This window comes from Anolis carolinensis, chromosome 1 (genome assembly GCF_035594765.1).
Source record: "Anolis carolinensis isolate JA03-04 chromosome 1, rAnoCar3.1.pri, whole genome shotgun sequence".
Classification (NCBI taxonomy): Eukaryota; Metazoa; Chordata; class Lepidosauria; order Squamata; family Dactyloidae; genus Anolis; species Anolis carolinensis.
This window is the reverse complement of record NC_085841.1, coordinates 4,782,715-4,802,381: the sequence shown is the minus strand read 5'-3', so window position 1 is coordinate 4,802,381 and position 19,667 is coordinate 4,782,715. Positions and strand designations below refer to the sequence as shown.

The following is a 19,667-nucleotide window of genomic DNA, read 5'->3' as shown; positions in this document are numbered from 1 at the left end:
CATCTGCGTAGAGATGGCAACACCCTCCAAAACTCCGGATGACCTCTCCCAACGGTTTCATGTAGATGTTGAATAGCATGGGGGATAAAATAGACCCTTGCGGGACCCCACAGGTCAATGGCCAGGGGTCCGAGCAGGTATCCCCCAGCTTCACCATCTGGGAACGACCCTCCAGGAAGGACCGGAGCCACTGCAGAACAGTGCCACCAAGCCCCATCCCGGAGAGCCTCCCCAGAAGGATACCATGGTCGATGGTATCGAAAGCCGCTGAGATGTCCAAGAGAACCAGCAGGGTCACACTCCCCCTGTCCAGCTCCCTGCGGAGGTCATCCACCAAGGCGACCAAAGCCGTCTCGGTACTGTGCCCAGGCCTGAAGCCAGACTGCGAGCGGTCCAGAAAATCAGTGTCATCGAGGAACTCCTGGAGCTGCGTGGCCACCACCCGCTCCAGAACCTTGCCCAAAAACGGGAGGTTGGAGATTGGTCTGTAGTTGTTACAAACAGATGGATCAAGCGAGGGCTTTTTTAGTAGTGGTTTTACTACCGCCTGCTTAAAGCAGGATGGAACTGACCCCTGAACCAAAGAAGCATTTATTATGGTCACAAACCAATCCAACAACCCATCTTTGGCCAGCTTAACCAGCCAGGAGAGACAAGGATCCAGAGCGCAGGTGGTCGCCCTCACAGACCCAAGAATCCCCTCCACGTCATCAGGAAGAACAAGCCGGAAAGAATCCCATAAGATCGAACAGACAGGTACCTCGGTTACCTCCTCTGGGACTACAATTAAACTGGAGTCTAGCTCAAGGCGTATCTGAGCAACTTTGCCTGCAAAATGGTGCGCGAAATCGCTGCACCTAGTTGCCAAGTCATTGGGAGATACGACCTAAACATTAGGAAGAACCCATCAGGTTCCAGGAGAAGCAATTCATCCGTTTTTTTTGGCCAGAAAAGAAGCACACTCTAGAGAGTCTGTGGCCGTTGAAGGCTACAAATACATCCTTGGTGGGTCATATGGGGCATCTTCTCAAAGGATCCTCAAACTAATTTTGGATAGAGTATTCATCATTATGAAGGGCCTACATGACCCGAGGGCACCGGATCCCCTCTGATCTTGGAAGCTAAGCAGGGCCCACTCTAGTTAATACTTGGATGGCAGAACATCATCACATACCAGGTTATAGCAAAGAGGGAGCCAGCAAAGACAGTTCCATTTTGTCTCTTTGCATCACCTGTAGGCCCCTTCCACCAGTAACATGCTATGCTAATTATATGTATATGTGTGTGTGTGTGTATACACACATACATATATACATATGTACATATATACAATATAATTTACAATAATATATTATAATATATTGCATATGCATATAATATTAATAATATTATTTTGTAATACAATATAATACTAATAATACAATATAATAATATTAAGTATATATTATATATTACATGAAATATTACTAATAACATTACAATATATTGATTTAGTACAATATGGTAATTTATTGCCAGTATTGTGCTATGCTAATAATATAATATTGTATGTAAATTTAATTTGTAAGCCAGTCTGAGTCCTCTTCGGGGTGAGAAGGGCAGGATATAAATGTATTAAATAAATAATAAATAAATAAATAAATATAGCAGCAGCATATTAGAGAAAGGAACTAGGAAAACCATCTCTAAGGATTCCTTGCTTAGAAAACCCTGTTCAGAAAAACCCTATAAAGTGGCCTAAAAGTAAATAAATACTTAAAACACAATAATGTTTCAAACCCCCATGGAAGTATTTAAGATCTCCTATCTGACCTTGCTTCCTAGCATTCGACTTCATTTTTCATGCTCTTCCTTGCATCTTTTTTCAAGTTCCCTTCTCTAACATAAAGTGGTATTCAAAATACTGTCACAAAAAAAACTGTTGAAAAGGCCCAGAGTTCCTTATGTTCCTCTCCTGTTCAATCAAAGGTGGCTTCAAACAGCAGAAAACTACTGCGGGGAGTGGAGGTCTTTCTCCAAAGTCACCTCTTTGCAAGTGTGCAGTTCTTTTGCTTTTCTGTGCCTTGAGCCCCGGTGTTCTGTTCAAAGGGAAGGTGGGCACGATAAATGCCACTAATGAGTCCCAAAGCAGGCAGGAGTCGGAAAAAGGACCAGAAGCATATGGTCTTCCACATGAATTTCAGCTCACGGCAGCCCCTAAGATACAGTCAGGTCCGTGCACAATGACTCCAGTAGCAGCAGCAATATCAAGCCTGTTGAATATAAATGAGCCCCATCTCTCCTTGCGGGGAAATATATATACTCAGAATAACAAGGCCAACAGGCGATGATCAACTCAAGCGTCCTCCACTGTTGACAAGTTTTCCTCCAGCTGTGATGAGAAATGATGCGCCACATCTAAAGTCTCCCTCTCCTGCTTTGCTAGCAAAAGACCCTCTTTCCTGACACTTGGGATTTCCAAAACATTTCTCAAGCAGTCTATTATCTCCATAGCCTTGAGAATCACAGAGTTCTTGTGTGTTTTCTGGGCTGTACGGCTATGTTCCAGAAGTATTCTCTCCTGACGTTTCGTCCACATCTATGGCAGGCATCCTCAGAGGTTCTGAGGATGCCTGCCATAGATATGGGCAAAACGTTGAGAGAGAATACTTCTGGAACATGGCCATACAGCCCAGAAAACACACAACAACCCTGTGATTCTGGTCATGAAAGCCTTTGACAATGCAGCCTTGAGAATAATAACTTTGGACTCAAATGGTTAGGATATCAAGTATAGAAGCAAAGAAGGTGGCATCTCTGAAGCTTCGCTACTCAAATTACAGTGTGAAACCAGGAAAGATGGAGAGCCAGTGGTTTCAGCACTGTAATATGACTCAGGATTCGATTCATCTCTTGGCCATGGGAATCCTTCAGTGATCTTGGACAAGCCATAGTATCATAGTCGGAAGGGATCCCAAGGGCCATCCAGTCCAACCCCATATTGCCCTGACAGATGTCCATGCAGCTTCTAAAAACCTTCAGAGAAGAAGACCCCACTGGACTTACCACCAGGATGTTTTTCCTAATGTTTAGGTGGAATCTCTTTTCTTGCAATTTGAATCCATTGTGTCTAGGTCTCTGGAGGAGTAGAAAACAAGCTCTCCCCCTCCTCAACGTGACATCCTTTCACATCTTCTCCAAGCTAAACATACCCAGTGCCTAAGCAACTCCTTGTAGGGCTTGGCTTTCAAATCTTTGATAATTTTTGTTGCCCTTCTCTAGACATGTTTCCATCTTATCCATCTCCCTTTTGAATTTCTTGGCCCATAACTGGACATAGGATTATTCCAGGTGAAGTCTTACCAAAGCAGAAGAAAGTGGGACTTCCTTTGATCTCGACACTATCCTCCTATTGATGCAACCTAGAATCTTATTGGTTTTTCAGCTCCTTCATCACACTGTTGACTCATGTTCAGCTGATGGTCTAATAAGATTCCTAGATCCCATTCACATGGACTACTTTCAAGCCAAGTGTCACACCTCCTATATCTGGCGTTACATTCTTTCTGCCTAAGTGTAGCACCAAACATTTGGTACATATAGTCTTGGCCCCAGGAAACCCGATGATAGGACTCCGGTAAGTAGACAACAAATTGAAGCCACACAACAGCATTGGGGCTGGAGAGACAGTGAGAAGAACAAGACTATTCTAGGAAGGAATCATTTGGCTTCACTGGTAGAAACATAAATGGGATCCTTGTGAACATCCTTTCTGTTTACTTCTTCCTCCTGTTGCCTTATTTGTCGAAATCACTTTGCAAACCCTATGAATGGGAATTCTGTCTCTACAAGCTAATTCCCAGCCACCCGGAGTGTCTTACTGCAGTATCAACAATTAAATAAATGAGAATAGCAGAAGTCTGTTCTAAACAAGTTCTCTCTCTCTCCCTCTGTCTTCTGATCTGGACCATCCACATCTGAAGCCCAGCATGAGTCTGGGAGTATAAACCTGCAGATCAAGACAATTATTTTTGGCCTGGCAGTTCGAGGGTAGCAGATTGACTTCCTCCGCACATCTGGATTCTATGCTGTCCTTCACAGATTTTATTTCTCCCTCCTGTTCTAAGAATTTTGCAAGAGAGAAACAGGAAGGAAGTAGGCAGCATCCTTTCCGAAATGATCATCAGGAGACACAAACCCCGAGTAAACAACCACTAATAGCATCTATCTGATGGCATCGCCCACTGGAAACCCAGAAGCCAACCAGCCAATTAACAAACTTTTGGGTCTTTGCAGATACCAACAGAAGAGCAAATGGAAACAAAACAGACGAACATAAAAGTTAATGGAGAAAAGTTCCATTTCACACCTGTAAATGGATAATAGTCAGTCTTGAACAGCAATGGCTCCCAAAGTGACCCATTTAAGGTGGAATCAGGTGGCAAACAGGGATGTGTTATTGCCCCAAACCTATTTTACATCTTCATCGCTATGATACTTCATCTTGTTGATGGGAAGCTTCCCACCGGAGTGGACATCATCTATAGGACAGATGGCAGGATATTTAACCTCAGCAGACTGAAAGCCAAAACCAAGGTCATAACAACATCTGTTATAGAACTCCGATATGCTGATGATAACGTAGTCTGTGTGCATTCAGAAAAAGACCTACAAGTCACTCTAAACAGCTCTGCAGAAGGATACAAGAAGCTCAGCCTCTTGTTGAACATCGAGAAAACCAAAGTGCTCTTCCAGCAGGCACCAGCCAATCCCTCTGCAATGCCAGGAATACAGCTTAATGGTGTCACATTAGAAAATGTTGACCATTTCCACTATCTTGGCAGCCACCTCTCCACTAAAAGTCAACACTGACGTTGAAATACAACACCGCCTGAGCTCTGCGAGTGCAGCATTTTTCCGAATGAAGCAGAGAGTGTTTGAGGATCAGGACATCCGTAGGGAGACCAAGTTGCTTGTTTATAAAGCTATTGTCCTCCCAGCCCTGCTATATGGTCTACAGATGTCACACTCAACTCCTTGAATGATTCCATCAGCATTGCCTCCAAAAAATCCTGTAAATCTCTTGGGAAGACACGGGAACAAATGTCAGTGTGCTGGAAGAAACAAAAACCACCAGCATTGAAGCAATGCTCCTATGCCATCAACCCTGGTGGACTGGCCACGTTGTCAAAATGCCCGATCACCGTCTTCCAAAGCAGTTACTATATTCCCAACTCAAGAACGGGAAATGGACTGTTGGTGGACAGGAAAAAAAAATGAAAGATGGGTTTAAAGCCAACCTTAAAAACTGTGGCGTAAACACTGAGAACTGGGAAGCCCTGGCCCTTGAGCGCTCTAACTGGAGGTCAGCTGTGACCAGCAGTGCTGCAGAATTTGAAGAGGCACGAATGGAGGGCTTAAGGAAGAAACGTGCCAAGTGGAAGGCCCGTCAAGCCAACTCTGACCGGGACCGCCTTCCACCTGGAAACCAATGTCCTCACTGTGGAAGAACATGTGGGTCAAGAATAGGTCTCTACAGCCACCTATGCATCCACTGCCAAGACACTACACTTGGAGGACCATCATCCTCGGACTACAAGGGATCGCCTAAGGATAAGGAAGAATAATAGTCACTTCCTCTTCTTTTCATTGCCATTTTATTTCTTCCACCCCTGTATTTGCTCTATCCATACACCTTCCATAAATCCTAAATGTTCCAAAATCATCCACATGAGTGGCTGAGATAGTTACGCCTTTTCTTTCCAGTGGTTCAAGGTACCCAAACTTGGTTTCATGCACAAAATTATTTAGAATCATAGATTTCAAAGACTCAAATGCTATCCAGTCTAACTCTATTGTGCCATACAGGAAAGGCACAATCTAAGCATTCCTGATAGATGGCCAAAATGATAAAACTCCCAACAATGCAATAATGCATTGTTAGAATTGTTAAGGAGTTGAGAAAGCGTCATGGAAAGACTTCCTGAAGTAACAAAAAGCCACCTTACCTAGAGTTCCATGGTCAATGCTTGGTCAATTCGGAAAAAACCTCCAAATTACTATTCGGGTCAGTTACTGTTCACAATGAAATGCCTTCCATTCTTGTTCACCAGGAAAGAGTTTCACAGATAGCTTATCGGCCGGAACAGCTGCAAAAGAGTAAAGCAAAAGGAGAAGGGGAGATTACAAGAAGGGTAATGGGTCAAAATAAGTACAAGAGCATGGCATCGAGAACGGCACAAATTTCATTTCTTGAAATGAAATAAAAGCTTACCGGTGTTTCCTTGCAGTGACCCAAATTATTACAGACTTTAAAACACAAAACAGGTCACACTTTGGGAGCGATAGGGGGGAAACAATCCACATGAATTGGGTTTCTGTGAGTTTTCCAGGCTGTATGACCATGTTCCAGAAGCATTTTCTCCTGACGTTTCGCTGACATCTATGGCAGGCATCCTCAGAAGTTGTGAGGTCTGTTGGAAACTAGACAATTAGGGTTTATATATTTGTGGAATGCCCAGGATGGGAAAAAGAACTCTTCTCTTCTTGAGGCAAGTGTAAACGTTGCAATTGTTTACCTTGATTAGCAATGAAATACCTTGCAGCTTCAAGGTCTGGCTGTTTCCGGCCTAGAGGAAATCTTTGGTTGGGAGGTGTTAACTGGCCCTGATTGTTTCTTGTCTGGAATTTCCCTGTTTTTTTTAGTGTTGTTCTTTATTTACTGTCCTGATTTTAGAGGTTTTTTAAATATTCCCATAGGCAGGAAGCAGACAGGCTTTGAATGTGCAAGGTCATTAAATACTAATCAAGCTGGCAATTTGCAACATTCCCACTTGCCTCCAGCAGACAAGAGTAATTGTAACCACCCTAGATATTCCACAGATATATAAACCCCACTTGTTTAGTTTCCAACAGACCTCACAACCTCTGAGGATGCCTGCCATAGATGTAGGCGAAATGTCAGAAGAGAATGCTCCTGGAAGATGGCCATACAGCCTGGAAAACTCACAGCAACCCAGTGATTCTGACCATGAAAGCCTTCGACAACACAATCCACAGAATTGATAGGGAAGAAATAATATCTTAAAACAGAGGTGGATCAGGGGTTATTCACCAAAAACTGCTCCTTTGCTCTATTTACCTTTTTTAAAAATACCCATTTTCACATTTAGGATTCACACTTCTACCCATTTTCAAATTTGGAGGGTTTTTATAAAAACATTTTGACACAGAAAACTAGTCCATAGACCCAATGCAGTTGCCCCTTGGTTTTATAGTTGAGTGTCTGCAAATATTCTCTGATTTACGGCAGCCCTAAAGTGTATTTATCACTGCGGCGTTGTTTTTTGGAAGGCAGGACAATTTTATGCCAACCCAAATTGTGCATGATACATTTTATGTTTCTAAAGTGAACTGAAACACCCACAACATGGTAACAGATTACAAGCATACCGAAGTTAATAGTATACTGGGGAAGCTATTAAGTCAAGGAACATTACCCCCTTTCCATGTATTTTTTAAAAATATGTTAAGAAAATTACTTTCTGGACTACAACTCCCAGAGCGAGGCGAGCAGGGAGCCGGTGATTTACAGACAAAAAATTATAATTCCCCACTTTGTTTTTATTATAATTGTTCAAACCTAAAAGTGAGAAATTATATGCATAAGCTATCAAGGATACAAAAAACCTTCTAACAATGAGCATTTACAGACCTTTGTAGTAATTAGCTGAAAGAAATTAAGCAGAGATGAATGCAAAATTCCAAACCAAAGGCACACGTATAGCATGGGGAATATTCGTCTTAGCAGCAATACATGCGAGAAGGACCTTGGGATTATTGTTGATCATAAATTGAACATGATACAGTGGTGTGATGCTGCAACAAAAAAAGATAAACACTGTAATAGCTTGCATTAATTTTGCAAGCTTTATAATATCACAAAAGACTACACTACACCCGCTTCATAGGAAATCTGCTATAAAACAGGGCCTTCTTTGTTGAGTTCCAGGGTCAGAAAGCAGATGACGAATACAGAAGATCGGCCTGCCTCATGGGAGCATGCTTGCTCCAATATTCAACATTTACACAAATGAACAACCACTGTCAGAGAGGACAGAGAGTTTCATCTATGCTGACGATCATGCCATAACAGCTCAAGCAGGGAGCTTTGAAATGGTTGAGCAAAAGCTCTCCGAAGCTTTAGGTGCTCTTACTGTCTATTACAGGGAAAACCAGCTGATTCCTAATCCATCTAAAACACAGATGTGTACTTTTCATTTTAAGAACAGACAAGTATCTTGAGTCCCGAGGATTACATGGGAAGCAATGCAGCACACCAAAATATCTGGGAGTGACTCTGGAATGTGCTCTGACTTATAAGAAGCACTGCTTGAACATCAAGCAAAAAGTGGGTGCTAGAAATAATATCATACGAAAGCTGACTGGCACAACTCGGGGATCACAACCAGACACAGTGAAGACATCTGCCCTTGTGCTTTGCTACTCTGCTGCTGAATACGCATGCCTAGTCATGTTAAAACAGTGGATGTGGCTCTTAATGAGACATGCCGCATCATCACAGGATGTCTACGCCCAACACCACTGGAGAAATTATACTGTTTAGTCAGTATCACACCACCTGACATTTGTTGGGAAGTAGCAGCCTGTAATGAAAGGATCAAGACATTGACATCTCCGGCCCATCCTCTGTTCGGATATCAGCCAGCATGCCAACACCTCAAATCAAAAAACAGCTTTCCTAGATCTACAAAGATACTCGCAGGAACACCTCAGCAAGCAAGAGTCCAAAAGTGGCAGGTTAAAACCCGGAACCTCAATCCATAGCTGATATTGGATGAGAAACTCCCTCCTGGGCGACTTGGAAGGTGCTGAACAGACTGTGCTCTGGCACCACAAGATGCAGAGCTAATCTTAAGAAATGGGGCTACAAAGTGGAGTCCACGAGATGCGACTATGGAGAAGAGCAAACCACAGACCACTTACTACAATACAGATTGAGCCCTGCCACATGCACAATAGAAGACCTTCTCACAGCGGCATCATAAGTCAAAGGAAATGTAGTATAATGTCAAGTTTTAACTTTGTTTGTGTTTTTAAAAATACGTTAAAACTGTATTCTCAATTTTGCTTCTGAAAAGATAAATAAAAGCGTATTTGTCAAGACAGGGGAAGTAATAGCCCCACTATTAATCAAGCCCCATTTGGAAGATTTAATTCACCTCCAAGCACTTCATTTTAAAAAGGAGATAGACAAGTTGGAGCGGGTTGAGAGAGGAATTAAATACATGGGGAAAGCAAAGGCGGATTCATTAGCCACTTGCCTAGTTTTCCAACAGACCTCACAACCTCTGAGAATGCCTGCCATAGATTGGGCAAAACGTCAGGAGAAAATGCTTCTGGAACATGGCCATACAGCCCGGAAACCTCACAGGAATCCAATGGGAATATCTCCAGACACTGAATTGCCCTTCCCATAATTCCTTTTCATCGCCTGTATTAGCCAGAATTGCTAGGACATGCAATTCAATCCAACTTTTTGGAGACAAAAAATGAACCATTGGGATCCCGTTAATGTATCCCAAAGCCGACATACACATGGCTTTAAATTATTCTAACATTTAAAACATGTTTTGACCTGTTAAATTGTTTAATATGCTTTCAGTTTGTTTGAATTATTTGTAGAGTTTTTACAATTTTAAATCATTTTAAAGCGCTTAAAGTTGACTTTACTTTTACGTTGCCCTGAAAATATTTTATATTCTTAAATATTTCAATAAAAGGAAATAATGGAGCGAACATCTGAAGAACTACTTAGTTCCCATCGTTTCTTACTGGGATTAAATACTCTATACTAACATGATGGCTGTCTTTAACTATCTGAAGAGATGTCATGCAAAAGATGGTGCAAGCTTATTTTCTGCTGCTCTAGAAACTAGAACATGGGGTGTTTTCCGGGTTGTATGGCCATGTTCTAGAAGTATTCTCTCCTGACTGTTTTGCCCACATCTATGTCAGGTATCCTCAGAGGTTGTGAGGATGCCTGCCATAGATGTGGGCGAAACGTCAGGAGAGAATACTTCTGGAACATGGCCATACAGCTCAGAAAACACACAACAACCCTACGATTCTGGCCCTGAAAGCCTTCGACAACAACTAGAAAATGGACTAACAAAGTAGTGTCAAAGGCTTTCATGGCCAGAATTCACTGTGTTGCTGTGAGTTTTCCAGGCTGTATGGCCATGTTCCAGCAGAATTCTCTCTTGACGTTTTGCTTGCATCTGTGACTAGCATATTCAGAGGCTCTGTTGGCAGTGAGGCAAGTGGAGTGCGGAATGTCCAGGGTGGGAGAAAGAACCCTTGACTGTTTAAAGCAAGTGTGACTGCTGCAATTAGCAAGCTTGAATTAGCATTTAGAAGCCATGAAGTTTATGAAGTGAGAGTATCTGCATAGAGGTAGACTATAGTCTCTGTTGACTGGAGGCATTCTTTTTTTGGAGATGTTAACTGGCCCAATTGCTTGTCGTCTGGAGTTCTCCTGTTTCTGAGTGGTATTCATTAATTACTGTCTTGATTCTGGGGTTTTTTTTCTATACTGGCAACCAGATTTTGTTCATTTTCATGGTTTCCTCCTTTCTGTTGAAATTGTTGAAATTGTTCACAGGCTTGTGGATTTCTATGTCTTCTCAATGTAGTCTGACATGATGGTTGTCAGAGTGGTCCCCAGGTTGGTTCATCAAGTGCTCTGCTATGGCTGACTTCTTTGGCTGAATTAGTCTGCAGTGCCTTTCATGCTCTTTGATTCATGTCTGGGCACTGCTGCGTTGGGTGATCCCTATGAAGACTTGTCCACAGCTGCATACGAGGGTTGAATGAAAAGTAATGCCTCCACCTTCGTTACTTGGGTTTGGATGGGAATATTTTAATAAACCAAACACAGAAACTATCCTTAGAATGTGGGAAGTGAAGATGCCTCAATATTGGTTTATAGAGCCATTAAGAGGCAGAAGGCACCATATGGGGCATGCTTCCAGTTTTTTAAATCTATCCAGTTCAAAGAACGAGGGTTGAATGAAAATTAATGCCTCTACCTTCGCTACTTGGGTTTGGATGGGAATATTTTAATAAATCAAATGGAGAAATAATCCTTAGAATGTGCTCTTTAACTACCACTATTCACTTTTCCACATAATCACCAGACTATTGGAGACATTTCTGCCAACGATGAACAAGTTTTCTGAAGCCGTCACGGAAGAAGTCAACATTCTGTTTCCGCAACCAACATCTCACAGGATCCATCGTGCACAGATCTTCCGATAGTCAAGCAAAGCAATAATGTGATCCACACGTTCTTGTGAAATGCCGATTATACTTGAAATTTCTCTCTGAGTGATACACCGATCGTCCTGAATCAATCTGTCAACCTTTTGCTTGTGAAACTCGGTGGTTGCTGTCACAGGACGTCCAACTCTTTGTTTGTCATGCAAGCCAGATGTTCCCACCTCAACATCTTTAAACTTACTCGCCCGGCGATGCACTGTACTCACATCAACACAATCACCATAAACAGCTTGCGTTCTCTTATTAATCTCCTTTGGGGTGACACCTTCTGCTGTCAAGAATTGAGTGACTGCATATTACTTAAGTCGCAATGACTGACCATCTGCACAGGGTTCCATACTTGGCACTTTAACAACACAACCGTTCAATGCTAAGGCTTCCCACCAAATGGACCTGTAGAAGAGAGTCTACTGAACAAGCCAGTACCTGCCGCAGACCAGGACTGCCATCTGTTGAGGAGTTATAAAGGTGGAGGCATTACTCTTCATTCAACCCTCATAGCATACGGTAGACTCCTCCAGAGGTGAAAGGGTCCATTTTATCCTTTGCTGAACGTAGCATTTGTTGATTTTTCTCAGTGGATCTGTAGGTGGTTTGTAGGTTATGTTTCTTCATCAGCTTCCCTATGCGATCAGTGGTTCCCTTGATGTCTGCTAAGAACACTTTTCCTCTGACATATAAGCTAGAAATACATATCCATAAAGTAGGCTAACTTAAGTCTAGAGAACGGGTCTAAATGTGGGTTGTTGACTTTGTGAAATAGACATCCACTAAAAGTATTCAAATACAAGTTGGATTTCTTTTCCCAAAGCAAGGCATATCCAATTGCTCCCTGTCTGGAAGTTCCTATACGAGAACCAATAAATCTATGATTGAACACAGCTCAGTAAAAGGAGCTGAACTATGTTTAAATCTGAAGCATGTTTCGTTTTCTTTTAGATTCCAATTCCAGAGGTAGAAGATGAGTCAGTTTACGATCCTCAGACTAATATTGGCAGAAGGTCTCCATAGGCTTAGTCAGCCCTCTAAAAGAAATTTTTAAAAACCCTAGAAAACAGATATGAAGCAATGCGCTAGAACATTAGCAACGGGCTCCAAAATGCAGCAATAACAACATTTTTAAAAGCACGAGAAAAATGCCAGGAATGAATAATGGGAAAACTTACAGCTGTTATGTACTAGGACCAAAGCCATTTGGCATTCCCATCCTATGCAAAACTAGGGAAGATGCAGAGAAAAAAAAAAGAAGATATATATTTTTAATAGACTGAGCAGAAATACAATCCATAAGGCTCGTTGGTGGAATGAAAACAACACCCGGTGACAAAATGCGATCAACACTTCCAAGCCTCGCTTTCACAACAAGATACGGGCTTTAAACCATTCCTACAAATGTTCCAATGTTGCATTTGTAATCAATAGGGATTTACAAAATAAATGGGTGCACATCTATTTTAAAGGACAAATTGCAGAGGATGAGGAATGATGATGCTGAAACCCCACCCAATTGAAATCTTTGTTTTCAAATTAATTTCTGCAATTGTGATTACGAAAAAGACAGGTCTTTGAGAAAAGGTGAAACGCTGAGGCCAAAATTTAGTCACCCCACCAAACAATAAGTCAATTCAGTTAACCTATTCTAATTGGGATCAGCAATTGGATGAAGACCTAATAAAGCAAGAAAGATGCAGGGTGCATCTACACTGTCAAATTAATGCAGTTCAACACTACTTGAAATGCCATAGCTTAATGATTCCATAACATTGAGCCATAGCAGTTAAAGTGAAAACTATGACCATAATTCTACAGTATACACTCCCATGTACAGTATACTACGCTTAGCAAAGTCTTACGTTCCGGAACTATACCTCCCTTAATGGAAAATTTGGTACCACAGGAAAAATAGCAATAGGTTTCTTCAACATACAAAAAAGAGTATTTCAGTATATTTCAGCATAGCTTTTATCCAAAGCTAACAATATGTGTGTCCAAAATGAAGCAACCAGTAAACCCTAGAAATGTAAACAAAAATATTTTCAACTTTCTAGGCACCTCTTGAAAGCATCTTCTAAAATGTATGCAGGGGCAATTTATTATCTCACCAGTCACCACTTGTGTTAAGCCTTCCATTTTAGTGGCCAGCCTTATAGATCTATGCTTCTTTCATATGCTGGGGACAGTTATTGTTCACCTTGCCTGTTATATGCAAGCACAAACACAGCTAAAGTAAGATTGTTTAGAGAAAAATCCCTCTATGCCTCAGCTCAAGCTTTATTGCATTGTTTATAGTGACATGCTGTTGAATCCCAACACCCAAAATATGTTGTCTGCTACCAACCACGAGATGCCAACACTGCTAAAAAGCCTCCAGCTAAACAGAAGAAAAAGCTGAGGGAGTAAATTAAAAAGGCTATGTGCAAAGGAATTTCTTTTGTTGAGAGGCCTTTGAGTCTCCTTTGGGAGAGATAAAGCGGGATATAAATAAATATAATAATAATATAGGGAATTTCCATACACACCAATTTAATAGAAAGCACTGTTTCTTCTAAGCTACCTTCTCCACATCATTTTATCTATCTCTGTCTGGCCTCCCCATACTCACCTTTTTTGCTAAACCAATCTGTCCTTGCTGGCGTGCTTTTCCAGTTTCTGCATTACATGTTGTTTGATATTTTCAGACATGGAGAAGCGCAAGCTGTCTGAAACGTCAGGCAAAATGAAGGCGATAATGACTGGTGCTAATTAGCCTCGTACTGGACCTAGTGACCATCACCAAGACCTTGTAAATACAGGAAAAGTCAATTACAGAGATGCAGTTCAAAATCATAGCTTGAAAACTTCAACGCCCATTGCAGAACACCAGATTCCTCTGCCAGTTCAAGTAAGATAAATATTGTCACAGCCTTAAAGTTGGAAGGGACCACAACCTCCTGCTATGCAGAAATATAACCCTCCAACTAAAACCCTCCTAAAAGGGCTCCACCCAACAACAACAGAGTCCACCATCCTCTTTGGCAATCTGTTCCAGCTCTGTACTTTCTCCCTCTCGAATGCTCTCCTTTTCGAGGTGCAATTACCCAAACGGGTCACCCTGCTCCAAGTGCGGTCACGCTACCGAGTCGTATAAGGGCATTACGATACTGGCCATTTTTATTTTCGATCCGGCGCTAGCTAACACTTCGCCGTGACAAATTCGTTGGTTTCTAGGTTCCCAGCATCTGCTACTGGCCTAAACCATCCTGTGAAAGCTAATTGAGCCGGGGTGAGCCGACCCCGGAAAAAAGGAGCCGGTTGCTGGGACTGCAAAGCAAGGCTTAGAAGCACAGCGGGTACAAACATACTAGCCGAAAATGCCTGCTTTCTGTTTCAGCCTCGTTCCAGATGCTTGATCCATGGGCTAATCCCGAATTATTTTTTTGTTGTTGTTGCTGTTGTTAAAAGAGCCTCTTGACCCAATTGTTTCCTCTTTTCTTACAGCAGTTCCTTGTAATCCTGGAGGAAGGAGAGCCAGCTCCGGAGCGGTGGCCTCTGACAGCTGCATTTCCTGATAAGGAGCAAACACAGCCATCATTTTCTTTAGTGGAATTTCCCCCCTTACTTTCCCTTACTCTATAATGAGATAAAAAAATTCTTAAATCATCCCAGGATTTCAGTAACCTAGGATTAAGATGCGTTCTTTGCTTTGTGAATTTCACAAATGATATTGAATTTTCTAATCTGAGCCTAAAATTCAGGCTGCATGATCTGAGCGCCATATCTGCCACCAACACAAGACGTCTTCTGTTTGCTCTTGGCTTAGGATCCTGCCCTTGGGAGTCTTCTCAAAGGTCTGAGTTCTCAAAGAAACAAATAATCCTACTCCCTAACAGCTGGTGTGGTGCATCATTTCACTGATTCATAGAATCACAGAGCTGGAAGACACTGTATGGGCCATCTAGTTCAACCCTGCCATACAAGAAAGGCACCAAGTACTCTTGACAGATGGCCATCCAGCCTGTTTAAAAGCCTCCAAGAAAGGAGCTTTCACCATTCTCCGAGGCAGAGAGTTCCACTGCTGAGCAGCTCTTCTTACAGTAGGGAAGTTCTTCTTAATGTTCAGGTGGAATCTCCTGTCCTGCAATTTGAACCCATTGCTCCGAGTCCTCGTTTCAAGGGCAGCAGAAAACAAGCCTGCTCCCTCTTCCTTGGGGGCCTCTGGTGACACAGTGCGTTAAAGCGCTGAGCTGCTGAACTTGCGGACCAAAAGGTCCCAGGTTCAAATCCCGGGAGCAGAATGAGCGCCTGCTGTTAGTCCCAGCTCCTGCCAACCTAGCAGTTCGAAAACATGCAAATGTGAGTAGATCAATAGGTACTGCTCCGGCGGGAAGGTAACGGCGCTCCATGCAGTCATGCTGGCCACATGACCTTGGAGATGTCTACGGACAATGCCGGCTCTTTGGCTTAGAAATGGAGATGAGAACAAACCCCCAGAGTCGGTCACAACTGGACTTAACGTCAGGGGAAACCATTACCTTTACTTTACCCTCTTCCTTATGACACCCTTTCACATATTTAACATGGCTGTTCCATTGTGCTTTTGAGTAGACAAGTCCGTTATAACCTGGCCCATATCCACATTGAAACTTGCCTTGTCACTTTATAGTTTGATTTCCGTTCAGATTTATCTTCTCTGCTTGTCGTGTCTATTTGATATATGTTCTATTCTGTAACAGACACTCCCTTCATCAGTTTGACTGTCGCCCAGACTGTTGTCCTATATTGGACCTTTTAACGCCTCGGATGATTGTTTAATATTTTAATTATGTCTATTTTAAAACATGACTTGTTAATTTGTTTTTTAAATGCATTCTTTGATGTCTTAACTGTTGTTTTTAGGATATTATATGATTGTATTCGGCTTGCCCCCGTGTGAGCCGCTCTGAGTCCCCGTTGGGGAGATGGAGGAGGCATACAAAAATAAAATTATTTATTATTATTATTATTATTATTATTATTATTATTATTATTATTATTATTATTATTTTATGACACAGCAAACAAGATAGATATGCTGGAATTCATATCACAAAATCACAAGTCGAACACTTCCCAAGTGTCTAGGTCTGTGTGATGTATTTTCGGATGATGCGCACAGATCCCAGCAGGGTGGCCTTTTGCAGTTGGCAGATCGTAATTTTGTCAATGTCTATTGTTTCCAAATGCTGGCTGAGATCTTTTGGCACGGCACCCAGTGTGCCCATCACCACCGGGACCACCTGCACTGGTTTCTGCCAGAGTCTTTGCAGTTCAATCTTGAGGTCCTGATAGCGGCTGAGTTTTTCCTGTTGTTTTTCGTCAATGCGACTGTCCCCTGGGATGGCGACATCAATGATCCAAACCTTTTTCTTTTCCACAACTGTGATGTCTGGTGTGTTGTGTTCCAGAACTTTGCCAGTCTGGATTCGGAAGTCCCACAGTATCTTTGTGTGCTCATTTTCCAATACTTTTACAGGTTTGTGATCCCACCAGTTCTTTACTGCTGGGAGGTGGTACTTGAGTTCTAATGAATCATTTGAGCCACATAGTTGTGCCTCTGTTTATAGTCTGTCTGTGCGATTTTCTTACAGCAGCTGAGAATAGGATCAATGGTTTCGTCGGTTTCCTTGCACAGTCTGCATTTTGGGTCATCAGCTGATTTTTCGATCTTGGCCTTAATTGCATTTGTTCTGATGGCTTGCTCCTGGGCTGCAAGGATCAGGCCTTCTGTCTCCTTCTTCAGGGTCCCATTCGTGAGCCAGAGCCAGGTCTTCTCCTTATCAACTTTTCCTTCAATTTTGTCAAGGAACTTTCCATGCAATGTTTTGTTGTGCCAGCTGTCAGCTCTAGTTTGTAGTGTGGTTTTCTTGTCTGCTGTGCTTTGAGGAGTTTCTGATTTTTGACTTCAATCAAAGCAGGTTCTTCACTTTGCTTTACATATTCTGCCAGGGAGTTGAAGTCCAAAACACCTGGAGGGCCAAAGTTTGCCCATGCCTGTTCTACAATGTAGATGCACACCTACCCTGTCACTTAGACCTGCAGTGATAAAAACAGGAGAGAACTTTTGCATCTGCTAGTTGAACCCAAAAGGACTTGTTTGAAAAACCGTAAGGAAAAAACCCACAAAGTACCTTGAAATACACCTTCAAACAGACACCCAAGAGCTAGGGTGAAGTGGTTGAGAACACTAAAAACAAATCTAAAACATGCGCAACGTAATGTCTTTAAAAATACTTATATATGTGTGACCTTTAGAGTCAAAGGAGGCAGCAATTTCAAGATTCTTCTTCCACTCATAAATGCACTCACAACTAAGCCCTTTTGCTTTTAAGGTGTTACTCCTTGTTGAGAACAACTATTTTGGTCTGCCGCTTCTAAATTATCAACGTGTTTACATCTTTCCATTTTAACCCGCTTCCCGCTGGTGTTTTAACTGCACTGATTTTACATCAGACTATATTTTCATCTTTGCTTGCGTCAACCCACTTCCCAGCGTTGTGCAAAAATAAGACAATAAAAATATATTTAGTTTGTTTCAATCCATCTTTGTCATATATATTTAAAAAATGAGGAAGAAGAAAAGGAGAACGACTTTCTTTTACTATTCTTGGTTTCATAATCAGTCAGTTGTGTCTAACTGGGATTTTTGGACCACCAATGACTCAGAGTCTATTCTAGAATTTCATCATCAGTGAGGTATCATTGGACAATGAGATATGCTCCGAACAGTACTGCATTCTGCAAATGTACTGACGGAAAAATAGTTAACTCAGTTCCATTTAATGCAGGATTCGTGTTGCCCAAAAGAACAGAAAGGCACTTGTCCCAATTCTCAAAGAACAAAGATCGACAGTTAACTGATAAAAGTTATATTGAAAATGGTAAAAGACAAAAATAGACCTTGCAGATAATGTGGGACTGAAAATCTGATTTTTTTAAATAGTCTAACATAACAAAAAGTTTACACTGCTACTAAAGTTCTCTGAGAAATGGCTTTCCAAATGTTTATTGTAACCTCTGGACCACATAAGAGCTAGGGTGACTTTGCAAATCCATGAATATGATAAAGATATTGACGAACTGCAATGTGTCCAGCGGAGGGTGGCCTAAATGGTCAAAGGTCTGAAAGCCAGAAATCCCTATGAGGGGCCTCTTAGGAAGCTAAGAAAAGGTTGAGAGAGGACGCGACCTGTTTAAATATTTGAAAGGATGCCGGTTTGAGCACTGCTGCTCTGGAGACTAGAAACCAATGGAGCAATGGGTTCAAACTGCAGGAAAAGAAATTCCTCCTAAACATTAGGAAGAATTTCCTGATGTAAGAGTTGTTCTAACAGTGGAATATGATGCCACAGAGTATGTTGGCGGTTTGATTAAAACATTATCTCTAGGAATCTTTAGGTCCTCTTATGCAATTTCCTCCAGATGTTAACCACAGAATCAGTCTAAAGAACCTAGATATTCCTAGAGAAATGTTTTCTCATGTTTTAAAATTTGCATTTTGATTCATAGTTTTTCACTTTAACAAGGATTTTGTGCTCCTAACCTCAGCAAATGTGGACAGGAGACTGTACCTAACTTTTGGGAATTACTGCACCCACTCTCTGGGGCTATAACCTTTTGGAACTGAATGGTAATCATAACCTTGTTGAAAAGGAAAAAATGATGCAATATCCAGGATTGTTGTCTGTTTTGCGGGCTGCATGGCCATGTTCCAGAAGTATGTTTTGCCCACATCTATGGCAGACATCCTCAGAGGTTGAGGATGCCTGCCATAGATGTGGGCGAAACGTCAGGAGAGAATACTTCTGGAACATGGCCATGCAGCCTGGAAAACAGACAACAACCCTGTGATGCCAGCCATGAAAGCCTTTGACAACACGATGCCATATCCGTTTGACAAATGTGAATCTCCATGAACATGTGGAGACCACCTTTTGAAAACCACTAGTCAAGAAAAAGCATGACCTTGTTAGAAGTCAACCCTTTGAAGAAGTGATATTCACAAGCATTCATGTAATGGCACACAGGTAACTCAGCTGTTAGACTGAAGAACCATGTCTTTGAATTGCCAAGGACAAAGACATGCCACTACAAAAATATATTTGGCTAGCTGAGTTTTAAAGATGTTTATTTTAAGTTGAAGTTGCAGTTGTAATTGCCCAAAACATATACACTCCCTTGAAAGTCTTAGTTTGAAATATGCACTCAGAGATTTAAAAAAACAAAAGTCCTCCCACAACAAAGAGGTACAGTCAAACTGGCAAATCAACAGGTTTGCAAATACAGTAGAGTCTCACTTATCCAACACTCGC

General features: G+C 41.8%; 1 protein-coding gene across 4 annotated transcripts in view; it reads right to left on the bottom strand.

The window, feature by feature from the left end:
- Window positions 1-19,667, bottom strand: part of extl3 (exostosin like glycosyltransferase 3) — a 212,458-nt gene that overhangs the window by 108,479 nt on the left and 84,312 nt on the right. For 3 of the 4 annotated variants that reach the window (XM_062968804.1, XM_016996558.2, XM_003225924.4), the window contains exon 2: window positions 5,988-6,128. The gene's annotated coding sequence lies outside the window, so the exon portion shown is untranslated. Of the gene's footprint in view, window positions 1-5,987; window positions 6,129-7,693; window positions 7,858-19,667 lie in introns of those variants that run through there. The other variant, XM_016996556.2, reaches the window with a different exon arrangement.